General features: G+C 42.1%; 1 protein-coding gene across 1 annotated transcript in view; it reads left to right on the top strand.

The window, feature by feature from the left end:
- mafa (MAF bZIP transcription factor a) overlaps positions 1 to 21,696 on the top strand; it is a 161,671-nt gene extending 139,975 nt beyond the window's left edge. Inside the window, exon 3 of the mRNA XM_079874242.1 lies at positions 21,280 to 21,696. The gene's annotated coding sequence lies outside the window, so the exon portion shown is untranslated. The remainder of the gene's footprint in view (positions 1 to 21,279) is intronic.
- The last annotated feature ends 304 nt before the right edge of the window (positions 21,697 to 22,000 follow it).

The raw sequence follows: 22,000 nt of genomic DNA, 5'->3' as shown, positions 1-22,000 counted from the left end.
TGAAACAGCTTCATTTACTTTTTTAGATCTAAAGTCAATAACATCCGCTCTTCAATAGCTGGCTCTTCCTCCCTGTCTCCACCGTCCTCTAAGCCCCTGCCCGGGAGATTGCCATTCCTTTCGCACTTCACTGAGGTTCAGCAGAGCCACGTTGAGGAAACCATCAAAAAAATGAAGCCGTCCACCTGCACCTTGGATCCCATCCTGACTGTTCTGCTTAAGTCATTCATTCCTAGTGTCAGCCCAATCATCACCGAGTTTGTTAATCTCTCTCTCAAAACTGGTTTCGTCCCTCTTGCTCTTAAAGCTGCTGTCATCCGTCCAATACTCAAGAAACCAACCCTAGACCCGGAGGTCCTGGGAAATTACAGGCCGATCTCCAATCTCACCTTTCTGTCAAAGGTTCTAGAGAAGGAAGCCGCCTCTCAGCTTCACAACCATTTAAAACACAACAACCTATTTGAGATATTTCAATCAGGCTTTCGTTCGACCCACAGTACCGATACAGCTCTGCTCAGGGTGACAAATGACCTTCTTATGGCAGTTGATTCAGGATCATCATCACTGCTCATTCTCCTCGACCTAACAGTGGCATTCGACACAGTGGACCATACCATCCTCCGGGACCGCCTCCACAACACAATTGGACTGTCGGGAACAGCACTGCAGTGGTTATATTGGGAGAATGTGAGTCCAGGCTGCTCCCTGTTACATGTGGTGTTCCGCAGGGGTCGGTTCTCGGCCCAATCTTATTCATTCTTTACATGCTTCCCCTCGGTTCTATCATCAGCAGACATGGACTATCCTTCCATTGTTATGCTGACGACATGCAACTTTATATCAAAACTGCCCCAAGCCCCTCCATAGCCCTGTCACGACTCACCACATGTCTTGAGGAGATAAAGGCATGGATGAAAAGCAACTTCCTCCAGCTGAACTCTAGTAAAACTGAGGCACTACTTGTTGGCACCCCTCATCAAATCCACCCCTCTCCCATATCTCAGTTCATCTTTGACGGCCAGGTCATCACTTTCTCCTCCTCAGTCGTAAACCTAGGGGTTCGGTTTGACCCACAGCTGACCATCAATGACCACATTAAACACATTTGCAAAACCTCCTTCCACCATCTTCGAAACATTTCCAAACTCCGTCCCCTTCTAACTCTTCCAGATGCAGAGAAACTTGTTCATGCCTTTATTTCCACCAGGCTGGACTACTGCAACGGACTCTTCATTGGGATTTCTGGCAGAAATATCCAGAAGCTACAATACATCCAGAATAGCGCTGCCAGAGTCCTTATGAGAGTCCGAAAATATGATCACATAACTCCCATTCTACACTCACTGCACTGGCTTCCTGTTTCATTCCGGATTGACTACAAAATCCTCCTGCTCACACAAAAATGTATCACCGGACATGCACCACCAGATCTACAAGAACTCATCACTTTGAAATCCTCCCCCCGCACCCTCAGATCATCAGGCCACTTGCTTCTTCAGGTCCCCACCACCAGGCTTCGTACCATGGGGGACTGAGCTTTCTTGTTCTGCTGCACCGCGGCTTTGGAACCACCTCCCGAGTGAGCTGAGAGCAGTACAGAGCCTGGACACTTTCAAAGCAGAACTGAAGACTTTTTTATTCAGAAAGGCTTTTATGTGCTGATTGTTTTTATTATTTTGTAGTTACTGTCGTTTTCCTGTGTAGCACTTTGAGATTCTTCGGAATGAAAAGTGTGTTATAAATAAAATCTATTATTATTATTATTATTATTATTATTATTATTATTATTATTATTATTATTATATTCACAGCAGGTCACGATTAAAGACGTTCCCAATTCCGCTTTTTCAGTCAAGTAACCCGGAATGATCTATTTGCAGAAAAAGTATTTATTTACAAGATCAAAGAAAAAACTAATACATGTAGGGGTAGAAGCTCTGAAGCATTAGGAACACACAAACCAACATAGTGTTAGACATAAGAAAAAAAAAAAGAAAAAAGAAACAAAACTAAGCAGGGAGAATATATAAACGGTAAAAGAGGAACCAAATGAGACACATCTGGGGTGTATTCCAGAAAGCAAGGTTCCCTTTCAGTCGTTCACGTTTGACATAGTCGACATCGACTGAATGGGCTTAGGAAGCCTGTAATCATCGAGTACAATTGAAACGAGCCAATGTAATTGGCGTGCGTGATTCGCATTACACACTCCGCCCCCGGCACGGCATAAACATGGAAGTGGATGCACGCACTAGTTGCTATTTGCTTCGGAGCCGATCGTCTTTGATGTCTCTGAAGAGTATTGTTGTATTCAACGAGCGAGTGTGTCGGTGTTCTTCTATTAAGACTCTTCCGGTGCTGGTGGTTTCTACAGCGCAGTGCAGCGGTGATCGCAAGCTTTGAGCTCTCAACTGCTGTTTTAACAGCAAACTAATTTCTATTTGTTGTGTGTGTGTTGATGGCTGGTGGGGGGCGGAAAAGTGATTGCTTCACTGTTTCAGTTCGCTGAAATAAGTGTTACCGTGGTAATTCCCTGTGTGCTCCGGCACTGGTGACGGGTCCCATTTTCTAAAAGAGCAACACGGGTGCGTTTGCATCTTTTTCAAGATGCCATTCCATCCGTGCGTTTCTGGGTGCGGTAGGGCTCTGCCCCCCTCTGACGGTCACGAGAGTTGCATCACATGTCTGGGCTTAACCCTCTGGGGTCTGAGGTGTTTTCTGGGCCCTGGAGGTGTTCTGACATGCTCTGACATGTGTGCTTATTTCTGTTACTTGTGATATTTTCATGTCTAAAGTCTGATTACACTGTATTCAGCACAAACTCTGCTACAATAATATATCAGCAGCATGTATGTAAGAGTTTGTAGTTTTGAGATAATGACGTTTGTGCGTGGTTTGTGAAAAAAAATAAAAAAAATAATTGTCACTGAAATAAGGTCATGAAACCCATACTGATTATTTCTTCACAAGACTTTTGAAAATTGTATCACGTAGCCTAGAATATTTGCTCCAAAACTATGTGAAAATCATCCTGACAACTCATTCAGATAAACAATATATCGATTTTAAATTTGTAAGAGATGTTTTGTGTAAGAAAGCTTTATGTGAGGAGGCGTGAACACATCATGAATATTAATGTGAAATGTGAAAGACAAAGACCCACCCATAATCGCCCTATCAGGTGCTATCAGACCCTATCATTCTGAGCAACCTTGCACAAAGAATGAGGAGATTTAAAAAAATAATGGCTTTTTGGAGTTGTTTGGATTTATTTACAACATAACATAATCCAAATGTGGCAGAGCGGGAACTATAGGGTGAGGTGGGGCACTAATTATACATGTGCTCAGCAAACTCAAGTTGATATCACTTTCCGACTACGCCACCTTGGGAATTTCACCCAAGGAATTTAAAGCGCCCTCTAAAGGCACGCACGGGTTCTAATCACCAGTTGAGTCAGAGACAAACGTAATCATACAAAACTATTTTATTGACAGTTAAAAAGGCATAGACAATTTAAAAGAGGAATTGACAGACAGCCACATTCATCTCATTTGGGAAGTTCAATTATTTCTGGCAAAGGATCGGGGGCTTACCAACAGGGGCAGTCGCAGATAGAAGATCATCAATGAAAATCACTCAAATCACAGTGCACACACACAAGCACACATACCGACTAATGTCAGTGAAGAGCACGACACACAGTGAAGGATGCCACCACCCAAAGAAGATCACTCGTCTGCCCCCGGGTGCCCAGATCCTGCCAACAACAAGAGAGAAATGGACATTTAGATAAAGTAGAGATATGCAAAAGTAAAACACTAATTTGACAATACAAAATCTAAATTAACTGTAGTTCCAGGCAGGAACCAACTATTCGGTCCCACCCGAGTCTACACAATCAAAATCACATTTGACAAGAAAACCAAAGCATAAACAAACTCCAATTAAAGAACCACTATAAACAAATAATTTAATAAATTTGGCAGTATAGCTCAACCGTAATAATGGTTAAATTAGATCAAAATCCAATAATCACAATAAATGAATTTAAACAAAATACAAATTCAGAAATACCAAACCATTTGAAACCAATTAAAGAAATAAACCAGAAAAGAAAAACAAAATAAACTTAAAGCATATCATTGAGACACACTTCCACAACAGAGCTTAGGAAGCACAGAAAGTTCACTTAAAAACATGAAAAGCTCATTGGAAGCATATCAGCCCCGTGCTAAACATGGAAAGTCCAATGGAAACAGAACAGCAACTTTATGAGGAGGCACAGAGCATCGGAGCGAACAGCAACTTTATGATGAGGCACGGAGCATAGCACATGATCAGAATGCCGCCATTGTCCTTCTCAAACGCCTAAAAACAAACAGAAAATGTTACACTGCCATTCGTTCTCCCCTGACTTCAGGCTCGAGCAAGTATACTCACGATAGAACATGTTGCACCGGGATTAATATCCCGAATTCTAGCGATGCATGGAGCCAGATATCCATGATAAACATTGTCGGCGGAGAGTGCGGATAGACTTTGGACTATGTAAAGCATACAAATTAGTACCCGCTCAGTTGAAGCAACCCATAGAAACCTCATTGCACAAACGTCGCCGTACATACATGCTTTCCTTACCGTCTCAAATATCCACATTCATTTCTCCAACCCGCAACATGCCAGTAACCAGCACAGTCAGTGGCTCAGGAGCTTCAGTGGTCTCTATGATTGACAATACACGTCAACACTCCGGCCCAAAACACCAGCAGCAAGGCGCACCATGACGTCACGGGAACGGAAAATGACACACACCTGCGACTGGCAGCCCGTGCTCTTATACACCCATGGTCCCAGTCCATTGGCCAAACCTCAAATTACAAAACTAGGAGGGGCAACAGCCCATCCTGCCACACAAAGATACACAACAAAGGACAAAAGCACATTATTGTACACACTGATCTAAAACAGAGACTTGAACAGTTACACACCTTTGTGCCATTCATGAAACATAGTACATACCTGTCATTTCCAAGGTGTTTGATTTTTCATTTACCATGTTCATGTACTCATGTGAATGTTGAAATCAGCAGGACTCATCGGTGGGGCATCTGGTCCCTGTATAAAAAAATAAAAATAAACACCTGTGAACATGCTGATATCAAGAGAAACTATAGAGCTGCACGATTTTGGGAATACATTTTAGATAATTCTGGTTAAAATTGCGATTTAAAATGTACAAAATACACACACACACACACACACACACACATATATATATATATATATATATATATATATATATATATATATATATATGTATGTATATATAATGAACACCAGGTTTGAACACCATAAATCGTTAAAAAGGAACATATCAGTAACACTACTACACTAGAGAAAAATATCATATGTTACTTCAAATGTTTCCATTCGCTATGACGTTATAAAATGAGATTGGAGTAAAAACATGAAGCCTAATGCACAGCGCGACTGACTCAAACTCACAGCGCATGCAGAGAACATTTACTGAAGCGATCAAGCCGCTCCAAACTGAAACATTATTGTTACCATCTTGAGCAGATATCCACAAACAAAGTATTTAACAGTAAACACGGGTCTAAACATTATAATAATCACCATATTAGAGTAAACACTCATACTAGCCTACTTTTATCATGCTGTGTTTTATTATAGAAAAACGTCCTTGTGTCGTACATGTATACATTTAGCATTGAAAGGTTGCCTCTAGTTCACATTTCAACATGTTTCTGTCTATATAGATAGCCTACATATACATGTATGACATAGGCTTCATGTTTTTACTCCAATCTCATTTCATAACGTACATTTTAGTCTGGCACCAGTAGCTACAATATAAAGTTTATACAACAATAACATGCTTACTATTAGGAGTGGAAATGTCTTACCTTAAAAATCTTCTCATCTTCAAATCGTGTTCTTCTTATTCTTCTGAGGTAAATCCAAGGTAAACACTACAGCACAAACACAGTCTCGACGAAAAGCAGAGAAGTACGTTACTGTAGTATCTGATTCGTTGTTTTGAGGTAATGAGGGTGTTTACAGGCCTGCATGGACTATTTGCATGTCAATCACTCATACACGCATGGGCGTGGTCACATTAGAGTTAATGAGCTCGGACTGGAGAAACTGTACATGTCGTTGCTTTCATACGGATTACTTAAACAGAGAATATTTCTTTTTGATATGATTTACATCATTTAAAAATGGAGACTTCAAGCTTTGTAAAGACATGTTTCATGTCACAGTGACAAGCATTCGCTGAGTTACAGATCATTTTATGTCACGTTTCAGAATGAACTTCACATTGAGAGAGATGGGAGAATGCGCATCATGTTTATTTTCTTTACTTTACGAAAAACACAACATTTTGTTTTTATTATTAGTGTATTCAAATAAAAGAAGACATTTAACAGTTTTGAATGATGTATAACACTTGCCTGTATGACAAAAATCGACGGAGTTATTTGAGTCTCTTTTGCACTGATAAGAAAAAAAGCTAGACTATCGCGCCGGTCTGAGCTGTTTTCTGGGCCTGGAGGTGTTCTGACATGCTCTGACATTTGTGCTTATTTCTGTTACTTGTGACATTTTCATGGCTAAAGTCTGATTACACTGTATTCAGCACAAACTCTGCTACAATAATATATCAGCAGCATGTATGTAAAAGTTTGTAGTTTTGAGATAATGACATTTATGCGTGGTTTGTGAAAATACAAAAAAAAATTGTCACTAAAATAAGGTCATGAAACCCATACTGATTATTTCTTCACAAGACTTTTGAAAATTGTATCACGTAGCCTAGAATATTTGCTCCAAAACTATGTGAAAATCATCCTGACTGCTCATTCAGAGAAGACAATATATTGATTTAAAGACTGTAAGATGTGTTTTGTGTGAGAAAGCTTTATGCGGGAGGGGCGGATCACCTCATTAATATGTAAGCTTTTCACACCTGAGAAAGACAAAGACACTCCCTAATGGCCCTATTTTAGGAGCTATCAGGCCCTGTCATTCTGAGCAACCTTGCACAAAGAATGAGGATATTTAAAAAAGAGTGGCTTTTTGATTGTTTGGATTTATTTACAACACACCATAATCCAAATATACACAACAAATGACAAAAAAGCACACTAACGAAAACAATCATCCAAAGACAGAGACCTTTGTGCCATTCCTAAAAACATTGTACATACCTTTCATTTCCAAGGTGTTTGATTTTCACTTTACCATGTTCATATACAGAGACTCAGTGGCATCTGGTCCCTGAAAGAAAAAAAAAAAGTGAACATACTGATATCAAGAGAAACTTTTCTGGTTTTCTGGTTAAAATTGCTTTTTAAAATTCACAGAATACACACACACACAAATGTTTCCAACAATATATAATATAATGAACACCAGGTTTGTTGTGCCTTGTAAGCATAGGCTATGCACAGTGCTGCATAAAATAATAATAACAATAACCTATAGCAGCATATAAATCTTCCAAAAGATTTCAGTAACAACTACGCTAGAGAAAAATATATTGATTATCATATGTTACTTCAAATGTTTCCATTCGTTATGATGATATGAAATGAGATAATAGTAAAAACATGAAGCCTTTGTTTGGTGCGTTTTGCTTTTCAAACGCGATCGCGATACATTCAAAACCAGAGCTCGCTCCAAAATATGAAACATTATGGTTACCATATTATACATATCTACGTTTGAGCAGATATCCACAAACACAGTAATAGTAAACACGGGTCCAAATATTATAATATTCACCATATATCTAGCAACAGTTCAACTACAATGTGAAGTTTATTCAATAATAACATGAACTAATAATTAAGAATTTCTTACCTTACATCTTTCTTGTCTTCAAATCGCGTTTTTCTTCTTCTGAGGTAAATCAAATGTAAGCTCACGGCACGTCTTTCAAACTCGACGAAAAGCAGAGACTGATGAAGTGTGGTGTTTTGTTTTTTGAGGTAGGCTAATGAGCGCGATCGCGTTCCATGTGGAGATTTGCATGTGAATCTCTTTTGCGCGCGTGGGCGTGGTCAAATTAAAAATAATTAGCAAGCGCGTGAGAAGCTGGACATCTTGTTGGTTTTATACAAATTACTTAAACAGAGTTTGTTTTCAGTTTGAATCCGATCATTTAAAAGTACACACTTAAATGTTTATAAAGGTATATGGCTCATAAATGTGTGACAAGTATTCACTGAGTTTTGTTTCAGTTTATAGACGTGCTCAAGAAAAAAAAGTTCACCGCGACGAGGAGGCAGAAAGCACACACTGTTTATTTTATTTATTTTACAAAAGCACAATGTTTTGATTTGATTGTAAGTGGCCACATACAAAAGTAGAAATATCACAGATTCTTTTTTCATATTTCTTTTTTCTGTATGACCATAAATGACGGAGAAATTTAAGTTTGCTACTATGTGAAGAAAATCCAGCAAAACGCGCGGGCGCATTTGTCGACCCCAGAGGGTTAAAAAGGTTGGGGGCTGGGTGACACTTATCACGTTTGCTAGAGAACTAGCCTATGAGTTGAACCGCTACTTTCCGTGGGCTCCCTTCACATGAAGCCAGTTTCACTAAGTTTGGTTTGAAGTGTCGGCTTGCTGTGCCATTCCCCTCCTATGGACTGGATAAGTGCGCAATTCTTGCTCCAGTAGAGTTCCCCTTAGTAGCCGAACCCTATCGAGTTCCTCCATACCCTTCGACAACGGACGTGGCGGAACGTCCGAAGCCAGGCCTATCACTCGTATGCACTGGTGGAACCTGTGTTAGGCTGGGTCCATATGTTGTGATCCCTACGGCGATCCCATATGTGTATTCTTCCACGGTATGGCTCCCTGCGGCGAGCCCGTGTCTTCCCTGATGTCACTACTGGTCCATATGCTGTACTGCCCGGTCATCTGCCCAGTCCATATGTGTATTCTCCACGTTACCTCCCCTTGGGCAAGTTGTAGCTTCCACAGCGTCCCTTCCTTCCATTGATAGGGCACGCTTTCCCAGTGGTCCTGTGGAACAGCAGTCTCTTCCCTGGCCTAAGCCCTGTCCTTTCTCCGCCTCAAATTGTGGGGGGTCAGGAGGCTTTTGTCTAGGCACTGGAAGGTGGCAGCTCTAGTGGCGTTTTCAATAGGGGATCCCATTCAGTCGGCGTCGACTGTGTCGAACGTGAACGACTGAAAGGGAACGTCTCTATTGCGTATGCAACTCTCATTCCCTGAAGGAGGGAACAGAGACATAGTCCCTTCGCCACTACTGCTGGACCACCGCTGACTCCGAGTTACGCTCGGCTCCTCAGCGAAAAAAGCAACTAGTGCGTGCATCCACTTCCGTATTTATGCCGCACCACGGGGCAGAGTGTGTGATGCGAATCACTCACGGCAATTACATTGGCTCGTTTCAATAGTACTCGAAGATGACAGGCTCCCTAAGCGTGATCCCATTCAGTCGACGTCGACTACATCTCCGTTCCCTCCTTCAGGGAATGAGTGTTGCATACGCAACCGAGACTTTATCTTACCGTCAAACATACACTTAACTCTTGGTTGATTAGCCCAAACCTTGCTTACTCAAAAGTATGCTGGTTCCAAAAATGTGTCAAACTGTAAGTTCAGCCAACCCAGAGTATGTTCACGCTTAATACACAAGACATTCTCAACAGAGCGACGAATCGACAAGTCACCATGGAAACGGACACAAAGAAGAAGCGCGCCATACTACTTCTTTCTTCTTCGTTTAATGGCTATTTACATACTTAGTGCATATCGCCACCTATTTGGTGGTTGTGCAATAATTTTTCTGTGCAATAATTCACTTATCTGTGAACAAGAACTAACCTATATTGTTTGTTTAATGCTAATTATGTAATAAAAATAAAGACTGATTAAACGTAGACCTAACAGTATGTGCTTGCAAACATGGCTGTAAAAGTTTATTTTTCAGAAAGAAAGGTTAACTTACCGTCACATATACACTGAACTATCGGGTTGACTAACCTAAACGTTGCTTACTCATCTTATCTTTAATACTTTTTTATTACTTATTACTACAATAATTATATAGTTTGTTTGATGCTAATTATAAAAATTAAAAAATTAAAAATAAAAAACAGTATGTGCTTGCAAACATAATATGGCTGTATAAGTTCGTTTCATGTTTAGTCTTTTTGCTTCCACATTTCTTCTAAGGTAAGATGTATCAATACATCTTAGTATAGAAATACATTATATAGAAAACTTTTGAGTGCAGAGCAACAATGTGTAAGATGATGATACAATAAATTCAATAAATTAAAGATAGAGAATAAAATAAGCACTGTTTTATGTTCTAATAGTGCTTTATAGTCTGTACACAACTGTTTTCAACATTGATAACAATAATAATAAATGTTTCTTGAGCAGAAAATCAGCATATTATAATGATTTCTGAAGGATCATGTGACACAAGACTGGAGTAATGATGCTGAAAACACAGGAATAAATTGCATTTTAAAATATAAAACAGTTATTTTAAATAGTAAAAAAAAAATCACAATATTACTGTTTTTACTGTATTTTGGATCAAATAAATGCAGCCATTCGAGCAGAAGAGACTTCTTTAAAAACATTAAAAAATCTTACTGATCTAAAACTTTTGAACAGTAGTGTATATATAAAATTCCCTTTATAAAACCCAGTTAGCAGAAGATTGTGCGTACATGCCTCTCCACCCCATCTCCTCCCCAAAATAACCATATATGGAGCTTACAACGCCTTGTTTTACTATGCATTACATCATCTGCATATCATTTCCATGCATATTCCCATTCACGTGATACCATGTTTAACGGTACAAGACATTAGGGAAATATTAGATACAGATGTGCCATCACATTACATTGCTAAAAATCATTTAGTAGCCTATCCTTGCCTTGTTTTTGAATAAATAAAATAAATAGTATAAAATAAATTTCAGAAAAAAAAAATTCTCAATATTTTCCACTGGCCAAAATAGTATATTTAAAGGAGCTGTATGTAAGAAATGTATTTCAATTAATCATAAAATGGCCCTGATATGTCACTAGACATTAAGAAATCATGTTCATTTCAAATACTTATATCGCTGACAACAGTAGTACGGCCAGGATATTGTCATTTAAAAAGTGAACTTGCAGCCCTCAACTGATGTTGATGTTGTCATCTTGTGTTTTGGCCTGAAGCCCCACCCTCCACCTATCTACCAATCACGAAGTCAGAAGTGTTTCGGCATCCGGGTTGCCAGCTCTGCTGCTCTTACCACAGCCGCAGCTCCTTGTAGCAGCCTATGTTCCTGCTGGATCCTGCAGCATATCTGGCAACCTCGAGTCAGGGGGGAGGGGGAGCAGATACACTGCTCTACAGTAATTTGAAAGTGATTGCAGTACCAGTTTTGGCCACAATCTTACATACAGCTCCTTTAATTGCTTTATATGTTTTATGGAAACAGATAGGCCTTATTGTGCATTATTTATCATTATTTGTGCAAAAATATTTTCTCAGACCATGAGTTCTGCTATTATCATGCGCTAAGCAATTATCACTGTAGTTAAAACATTAAAACACTATGCCACAGGAAAAGTGTTAAAAAGCATTGCATCCACTAAAAATATTTATATTTAATAGAATATATATATTTTAACTTCTTGATAATGATTTCATATAATTTAAGGGCTTAACTCCATTAATGAGAATGGCATATTTAATCTAATCTAATTTGTATATCAGATGTAAAACATAGTTTAAATCATTATTTTATTTATTTAAACTGTTATTGTGATCATGCACTGTATTTATGATTAGGAATCATAATGAAGATGTGGTTTTCCTTCATCTGCCGTCAGTTTCCTCAGCTCACCATTTGTGTCGCCAAACTGCTCAGTCTCCCAAATGTGCATACGCATGGGTCAGAGTGCGCAAATTGCAGGTGTGCAAATTGTCCCGTCAAGTTTGTTTTTATAAATCACAACTTATGCGTCGGAAGTGGCGTATGCCTCCTGTTTTGTGTGTATGCAACGGTAATAAATGAGGCCCCAGGTAAGTCGCATAACCTGCTTTCTGGGATACCCCATGTCACATATTAGCAAGTTACATGAGCTTTAGACTAAAAAAAATCATACAGGTAAAACATTCTTCACTTTTTTTCCATTTGTAAAATAATAGATTTGTTATCTATATATAGCTGGATTTATAGTGTGCCAGAGAAAGTTTCCATGACAGTAACATTTGGGTATCTTGACACTTTGGTCACATATTTTAAGGTATTTTTGTTTTGCAGATTTGCAGGCACTCCACATTATTGTCATTTTATTGGGTCTTAAGATATACCACACACATCACCAAAATGACTGTAAAAGACATTTTGATTGTGTTGCTTGGCATACACACCCACATTCAGAGAGAGAGACAGGCAGCAGTAGCACACGGTTCTCAGTGGTCGCTGATGTATTAGACGCATATGGCAGACAGTGATTATTATACTGTGGGGCTGTTTAAACGAGACAGGGGATATTAACAAACCGTTGTGTGTGTGTGTGTGTGTGTGTGTGTGTGTGTGTGTGTGTGTGTGTGTGTATCCATACCCTCCTGCATTGATTGATTCGTATGGGACTTTTTTGTATGCTGAATGCTTGTTTTCTTAAAGTAGCAGTTACTGTACATACATGCCAAGCAGACATAATAGTTTTTGCCTAATGGCCCACCCACATGCAGGAAAGTGTGGGGAAGCATGAATCATCCAGCTGTAGCCTTCATCAAGCCCAGCCCTGCCTTTTTGATACAACATGACTGAATTTAAAGCATACACTGTTTAGACTGTAATCCTGTTCAGAATGACCATGATGCTTCAAAACAAGCACTCTGTTAAATACATAAATACATGTTTTCATAAATACATGTTTTAGTACATTTTTCTAAATGCCTAAAGGTAAGATAGACTATCTGAACAAAATCGTATACATTTTGTTCAATTAAGCTGCATTCAGTTTAGTCTGGATCAGCCAATAGAGGAATGAATTGAGAAAACGTCCCAGGTTACGTATATGTAACCACGGTTCCCTGAGAGGGAAATGAGACGCTGTGTTCCAGATGACGCTTTGGGCAATGCCTTCAGCATGACTGTGTCTGAAGCACGTGTGAAACTAGTCCAATCTTGATTGGTGCTGCGTCACCTCATGATGTGTGCCAGCATAAGGCGGAAGCTATAAAGGGAAGCCAGGCAACACAACAGCATCAACTTTTGAAGCAAACCGAGGCATGCAGGAAGTATGGCAAGAGGACGCAGCATCTCGTTCCCCTCTCAGGGAACCATGGTTCCCTTATTGGTCGGTCACTTCTACGTACGTCGTGACCGACTGATAGGAATCTCGCTAGAGAGGCCAATCTACTTCGAGTGAAACTAAAACGAGCCAATACACATTGGCATGCAATCATTTACATCAGCTGTTCAGCCTCGCAGCTCGGGTATATAATGAGCAGAAGGTGCAATTGCATTTCAGATTTTTGCTTCGGAGCCAAGCACTTCAATGCTCTCTACAAACTTCCAGGAGATTGTGAAGCTTCGAGCCAGCTTTTTTCTCAAACCTCTCCACTTTGGTGCGGGCGTGACGGCACATCAGCGCGAGCGGTCTTCTCTCTCTTTCTCTCTCTTTTTTCTTTTGACTTTTGGCAAACAAAAAGCTGTTGTCACAGTTGGTAAGGTGTGCAGTGAGAGCGCTCAACAGCCGTTTTCACGGCTGGTAAGACCAGCGAGAGATAAACAGCGCAGAGACAGGTGCACATTCCTGTCTGTGTTCGCAGTGACCATTCCCATGCGTGCCTCAGCACCAGTGAGAGCAGTCCCTATAAGAGCTTACACAGATAGAGCGCGTCTTTAAAAAAAATAAAAAAAATATGACGTTCTATCCGTGTGTTCCTGGATGCGGTCGTTACCTGGGATCGCGGGATGGTCACGATCGCTGCCTCGTGTATCTGGGCCTCGAACATGCTGAGGTAGCCTTCGTGGATGTCATGTACCCATTGTGGGAAGATGACCATCTCGGAGCTGCGGTCGAGACTCTTGTTGCTGCTAAGGGGCGATGTCCCCTCAGAGGGTTGCTTCGGGCTCTGACCTGGGAGACCTGAGGATCACGGTGAGCACACTTCCTTCGGGGAACCAACCTCCTAGGAACCCTCATCCCTCTCACGCTCCGCAGCCAGCACAGCACAACATGAGGGTGGTCATGACCCACAAGTTCTCCAGGAACTTCGTGCCGCAACGGACCTTGCGCTTCGTGTGACGAAGGTCACCGCTTGGTCAGGGGGTCGTGCGATGTCCACACTGGTGGTCCAGGAACGCCATCTCTGGCTGTGTCTGGCCGACATGAGGGAGACCGACAAGCTCCGGTTCCTTAACTCCCCCGTGTCCCAGACCGGCCTCTTCGGCGACGCAGTCGAGAACTTCGTCTAGCAGTTCTCTGAGGTGCCCCCGCCAAGAACCAAAGCCAAGAACAAGCGGCCCTAGGACGGGCGACCCAGAGATGGACAGGACTGCTCTTCGGGAGACGATGACTGCACCGCTTCCTTCCCCGGAAAAGGGCCGGGTGGAAAATCTTCAGTTTCCTTTTATTTGTGTTCCGCCGCTGGCCTCAAAACCAGCGGTACCAAAATTCTCAATAAAAGAGCAGGTTCTTCCATCTTTGGCTTGCGGGCGGAGATCGCAGTCCTTCTAGCAAAGGACGCGATAGAGCCGGTCCCTCCAGCCGTTGTGGGGTCAGGGCATTACAGTCCCTATTTCATTGTACCCAAGAAAGGAGGTGGGTTCCGACCGATCTTGGACCTGCGAGTTTTGAATGGGAGCCTCCACAAGCTACCGTTCAAAATGCTCACGCAGAAACGCATTTTCGAATGCATCCGTCAACAAGATTGGTTTGCAGCGATCGACCTGAAGGACGCGTACTTTCATATCTCGATTCTTCCTTGACACAGGCCGATTCTGCACTATGCATTCGAGCATATCAGTACAAGGTCCTGCCCTTCGGGCTCTCCCTGTCTCCCCGTGTCTTCACGAAAGTCACGGAGAGGGCCCTTATTACCATGAAAGAACAGGGCGTTCGCATCCTCAACTATCTTGACGACTGGCTCATACTAGCACACTCTCGAGATCAGTTATGCGAACACAGGGACCTCATGCTCAGGCACCTCAGCCAGTTGGGTCTTCAGGTCAACTGGGAAAAGAGCAAACTCCATGCAGAGGATCTCTTTTCTTGGTATGGAGTTGGATTCGGTCGAACAGACAGCGTGCTCAGTCGGTGCTGTACTGCTTGAACACATTCAAAGGCAGGACGGCGGTCCCACTGAAATTCTTTCAGAGGCTCCTGGGGCATATGGCAGTGGCAGCAGTGGTAACCCTGCTCGGGCTGCTCCATATGAGACTGGCTTCACGGCCGAGTCCCGAGATGTGCGTGGCATCACGGCTCTCACCGGGTGACAATCACACCGGTGGCCCCCAGACCTTCAGCCCGTGGTCAGACCCCTCGTTCCTGCGGGCAGAAGTCCCATTGGAACAGGTGTCCAGGCATGCTGTGGTATTCACAGATGCCTCTGCCACCGGCTGGGGTGTCACGTACAACGGGCATGCAGTGTCAGGGGTGTGGACGGGCCCCCAACTGCATTGGCACATTAACTGCCTCGAGTTGCTAGCAGTACGTCTCGCTCTGAGAGGCCCCTACATGCTGGTCCGTACGAACAACACTGCGACCGTTGCGTACATCAACCGACAAGGTGGTCTACGCTCCCGTCACCTGTTGCAACTCACCCGCCATCTCCTCCTCTGGAGTCAGAAGCATCTGAGGTCGCTTCGAGCCATGTATGTCCCCGGTGTGCTCAACCGTGTGGACGACGAGCTATCATGAGCTGTGCTCCCGGGAGAATGGCGACTTTACCCCCAGGCGGTTCAGCTGATCTGGAGGGAGTTCGGGGAGGCTCAGGTAGACATGTTTGCCTCCTCAGAGACCTCACACTGCTAGCTGTTTTACTCCCTGACCAAGGGAACACTTGGCACGGACACACTGGCACACAGCTGGCCCCGAGGCCTCCACAAATATGCATTTCCCCCAGTGAACCTACAGTCCCTGTGCAAAGTCAGGGAGGACGAGGAGCAGGTCCTTCTGGTGGCTCCCTATTGGCCCACCCGGACTTGGTTCCCAGAACTCATGCTCCTTGTGACAGTCCCTCCCTGGACCATTCCTCTGAGGAAGGATCTTCTGACTCAGAGATGGGGCACCCTATGGCACCCGCATCCAGACCTCTGGAAACACCATGTCTGGTCCCTGGACGGGACGTGGAGGTTCTAGGTGACTTACTTTCCTGTAGATCAAACAGTAGAGCATTGGTGCTTGTAATGCTAAGGTCATGGGTTCAATTCCCAGGGAAAGCAAGAACTGATAAGAATGTAAATGTGTACCTTGAAATGCAATGTAAGTCGCTTTGGATAAAAGCGTCTCCCAAATACTTAAATGTAAATGTAAATGTAAATGTTAGATGAGTGGTGTTCTTCTTGCCAGGAGGACCCCCGAAGATGTTCGATAGGGTCCGTGCTTTCCTTCTTGCAGCAAGGGTTGGAGCGAAGGCTGTCTCCCCCCACCCTCAAAGTCCATGCTGCCGCTATTTCAGCATATGACAACCACATAGATGGCAAATTAGTGGAAAAGCACGACCTGGTCATCAGGTCCCTTAGGGGCGTGAGACGGTTAAACCCTCCTCGACCCCCCTCCATACCCTCTTGGGACCTTTCCCTGGTGCTTTGAGCACTTCAGGATGCTCCCTTTGAGCCTTTGCAGTCAGCAGACTTAAAGCTTCTCTCTTTGAAGACTTTGCTGCTGATTGCACTGTCCTCGAGCAAGAGGGTAGGGGACCTGCAAGTATTTTCGGTCGACGAATCGTGCTTAGAGTTCGGGCCGGGTGACAACCCTGTTATACTGAGACCCCGGCGTACTGAGACCCAGCCCTGGCTTTGCTCTGTCCCGTTCGCGCTTTGTATGTACGTGGACAGAACTCAAAGCGTCAGGACCTCAGACCAGCTCTTTATCTGTTACGGAGGCCAGCAGAAGGGAAAGGTTGTTTCCAAGCAGAAGATGGCCCACTGGATAGTGCATGCCATCGCCTTGGCTTACCAAGCTCAAGGCATGCCCTGCCCGCTCAGGTTGAATGCTCACTCCTTGAGAGGCGTTGCATCCTCCTGGGTGCTGGCACGTGGCTCCTCGCTAACAGATATCTGTACAGCTGCGGGCTGGGCGACACCTAACACGTTTGCTAGATACTATAGCCTATGATAGTATCATAGATAGTATCGAGAGTAGATTGGCCTCTCTAGCAAGATAGCAAAAGTTGTTCTCTGTACTGGAGAAAGCATACTCTTCTTGCTGTTGAGTCTCAACCCCAAGCATTTGGTGTGGTCGAGCACGACATCTCGACGTCAGCCGTCATTTCTTGAGATTGGGCTAATATTAGCCAGTCATCTATGTAATTGAGTATACGGATGCCCTGAAGTCTCGGAGGAGCCAGAGCTGCATCCATACATTATAAGTATCAAGTCAATTCCGTTGTTTTTTCGAGAAAAAAATGGGTTGTCTTAACAGTAACTTCCAAAAAGCCCAGGAGAAACCAAGGCAGAACATCTTAAAGGGATAGTTCACTTTGAAATAAAATTTTGGTATGTTTTAGCTTACCTCAAGGGCATCCAAGATGTAGGTGTCTTTGTTTCCGCAGTAGTTTCAATTTTGATATTTTTAGGTCAAACCGTTCTTGTCTGTCAGTCATATAATGCAGGTCTATGGTCACTATCTGAAAGAGCATGCACAGAGAAGTCCAAATTAAACAATTCCCCATCGTAAGTACACATTGATGGCCTAAGACACGAAACGAGCGGTTTGTGTGAGAAAACGAACAGTATTTATATCGTTTTTACCTCTTGTACACAACCACATCCAAGTGATCTGAGAGCGCGCGCGCTTCCGGCGCTTTCTTCTTCTTGTTTTTTTTTTACGGCGGATCGCAAACAAATATGTGCATTACCGCCACCTATCTCAGAAATGGACCATTGACACTTTCCTATACTTCTTTAACCTATCAACCGACATAAATTCCCCTTATTTACCCGCATAGAGGCTTAATAGAATTTCATCCAACACCAGTTACCGCTCTTTGGCTTTGTTTTGGAATGCTCAAATTAAGTTACGGTACTCTGCCTTTGTTTAGCCGCGCGTCAATATGACGCGCGTTACTGTGCCGGTGTTCTATCAAATAATGCTACCTATCAGGTTGTATGGTTATCTGCCTTTGTTTTACTGTCCATTAAAATTTTAATTACGGTGTAGCCTGTGTACTTTGTACAGCTGCCATCAGTCCCTGTAACTTCTGATGTCCTCAGAGCTTTGTCCTGCACAAACGCGGTCAGAACATTTAGTATGGTCTGAACCAGCTCCATTGACAAACGTTTGGTATTGATTGCAAAGGATATATGCAGAGTTGACAGAAAAATGTTACACATGCCATAGCAGATGAATACAACAAAGAACTAAAGCCCTGCCTCACCCAGTTCGGGTACCGGACCTGGTTGAAACACTCATGCAACTAGCTGGCAGAGTGCCAAAACTTAAGTGGCACTTTTCAGCACCACGCCTAAACACGGTCATGCCAACGCTGGACTAACATATCACAGGGAATGTTAATAATGAAGCAACAAGTGTATATTGGTGCATACAACTTAATGACGCAACAAGTGTACTGGTGCATACAACATCAGACCAGCTGTTACAAGCGGGTATACCTATAGAGCATCCGGAATAAATCCGTGGGACGAGCGAGGTGCACAAACACAATAATAGGGCAGACTGCTGAAACCACTGCATACTGAAAAGATGCAGAACACAGAAGGTTGTGCAATAAATGCATTAGTCGTCTAGGTAGTCCAGAATACGCTCCCCACTGAGTCTAAAAGGGGAAAGCACTGCGTTTTTCGTGAACGTACGTAGAGCGCGACAACTTTGAACACGAATCTTGGGAAGCGCCTGTGATGAGGGCTATCTGAATGTGAAAGTATATGCGTCTTTCAGATCCACCTCTATAAACCAGTCCCCTTGTCGAATGTGCGCGAGGATCTGTTTTATCGTGATCATTTTGGACACGCGCTTAGCAAGTCTTATGCCACTACCAAATGAAGATACTCTTTAACGCTATGGAGGTATTTTGTCATGTCTAATGTATTAATAATGCCATCAGAATGCAACCAAAGCACAGGATAGCAATAAGTAGATGGCTATAAGTAATTGTAAATCATACAAAATAAATGCCATGATCACTAGATTTTATACAGGTGTTACTATACTGATTTTGTTAATGGTGATCAGCAACCAACTATTGATAATGTGGAAGTTACTGCCTTTTGCCTGGGCATGAGTTCTCACTTTTTGCTGACAATACAAAGGCAGAGTACAGTAACTTTAAAATAGTGGTCAAAAGTCAAGTTTGAGCTCGAGATTTTTTTTATGTAGATAATTTTCATTACTAAAACATCTAATTGCCAGATTTCCAGTGTCCTACCTTTAATTAATTTGGCGGGCCAACTACAAATCTTTAAAGTCATTTTTCTCAGTTCCACACTCTAGCGAGTTAAAGGGTTAGTTCACCCAAAAATGAAAATTCTGTCAGTAATTACTCACCCTCATGTTGTTCCAACCCCGTAAGACTTTCGTTCATCTTCGGAACACAAATTAAGATATTTTTTATTAAATCTGAGAGCTGGATCACTCCTCCATAGGCTTCTATGGGATCGAAACTTGCCAGCCCAGAAAAGTTAGTAAAGACATCGTTAAAATAGTCCAAGTGACTACAGTGGCTCAACCATACGTTTATCAAGCGACGCAAATACTTTTTGTGTGCAAAAAAACAAACAAAAATAACGACTTTATTCAACTATTCATTTTCTTCTGTGTGGGCCTGAGTGAATTCACGTAGTGTAACAGCGCAGCGCTTCTTTGTTGTACGTCACCTCGTAGGCTCACTATTGGCCGATGCTGGTCATGTGTGTGATCTTGTGTGTCCCCCCCCCGTGATGTAACGAGGGCAAGGATGCACACAGAATCTAAACTGCTGGTTATTCGCCATTTATTTTTTATATTTTTCAACAAGGACAGACAACAACAAATAAGACAGACAGTAACAAAGCGCTTGCTGAAGACAGAAAGCTGATGCCGTTGTGTTGCCAGCTTCACTTCATAGCTTCCGCCTTACGCCAGCACAGGTCACGAGGTGTCGCAGCACCAATCAAGATTGGACTAGTTTTACATGTGCTTCAGACGCAGTCAGGAAGGTGTTCTCCAAAGCGTCAGCTGAAACACAGCAATAGATTAACTCAAAAGGGAACTGACAAACATTCTGTAAATATGTCTTGCTGGTTTGTTTGTTTGTTTGTTTTTACTTATGTCTTTAAGCATCAGCGAAGGCACTGCCATTCAATAGCTCAACTTAAAAGTATCAAACAGCTGGGTTCCTGGTGATTAACTATTTTTTTAACAAAAAACGCCATTTGCATTTCATTCTTAGTCTTAATTTTAAACCCTGTCTATCAGTATTATTTATTTAAGAAGAAAAAAAAAGCATCCCAACTGACTAAAACTGATGTCTTAATTGTAAAAATAAAAGTTGCTAAAATGACAAAGTGAGAAGTTCATTGCATTTTTGGAATAATGCTGATAAAAAAAGTAAAAAAATAAAAATAAAATAAAAAAGAATAGAAGTGGAAGAAAATATATTGTAACAATATTCCCATACTATTAAAATGCATGTGTAGGTTTGGCATTCACAATGGTTCAATGTTTTTTTAGTTTCTTTTTGGAGGGATGTTTGTGAAGAACTTCAGGTAGTAGACATTAGAGGTGATGAGCATTCTCCAGTGGCATGGATTTAATTGAATCTGAAAATGGTGTTACCCCAAGCGGCGACCGCTGTCGTTACTAATCTAGGTGTGGATGATGGCCGACTCACACTCGCAGGGTGGTCACCCTACTTTTTGGTTTCTTCTGGACAAACAACCTCCCAAACAGCCATGACTCACTTTACATCACTGGCTTCAGAGAGTGTCTCCTGTGTCCCACATGCACACAACCAATTACTCATCTATGTCTCTTTCTTTCTTCTACCTCCTTTCTATTTTCCTTACTTTCTCTCACTGCAGATATCACAGTGGCAGTTGACGTGATGACTCCCAGCACAAGGCCTTCCACAAAGCACAAGACCTCAAACTCTCTGAAGACGATGCAACGAGAATCGAATCCATAATTCCCCTTTTTCCCCTGGCACTGTTCTTAAGAACCGAATCCTTTGATAGATAATTTTCCTCGGATTGCACCTACAGCTTCTTTTTTCTACAAATAAACATATCAAACGGAAGAAAAAATGGAAAAGTGATAACAAGACTTAAATCAGAAGACAGCTAACCTTGTGGAAAGGATGTTATCCTGCTGCTGGAAACACTCTTTTCTTTTCAGGTGAAAAACATCAGTGCATGTTATTGTTAGTACATCAGCAGACATCGCTTCATGGCCACACTCAGCATCTTTGTGGGTGACTTTCTTCCAACATTGTAATTATGCAACCAGGTATATATGTGTTTTTTTTTTTTTTTTTTTTTTTTTTTTTTATCATGAGTAATTGTGTGTTCAGCTAGTCTCAAGCCATAATTTCAAATAATTTAGAAATAAAAAGTTAAAAGAAAGCATTGTAACTAAAAATATGTTACAAATCTGGCAAGGATTAAAAATGTGTTTGTTTTTTTTCTCCTTCAAATAATTTCTTTATCAAACCCAATCAAGTTATGTAGATACCAATTATTTTAATTTAAACAGTAAAAGCTTGTAAATCTATACAGATACAACAAAATAGATCAAATGAATGAA

The sequence above is a fragment of the Squalius cephalus genome, assembly GCF_949319135.1.
Source record: "Squalius cephalus genome assembly, chromosome: 6".
In the NCBI taxonomy this organism is placed as follows: domain Eukaryota; kingdom Metazoa; phylum Chordata; class Actinopteri; order Cypriniformes; family Leuciscidae; genus Squalius; species Squalius cephalus.
Note: the sequence above shows the minus strand (reverse complement) of the source record. Positions and strands in the feature narration are given on the sequence as shown.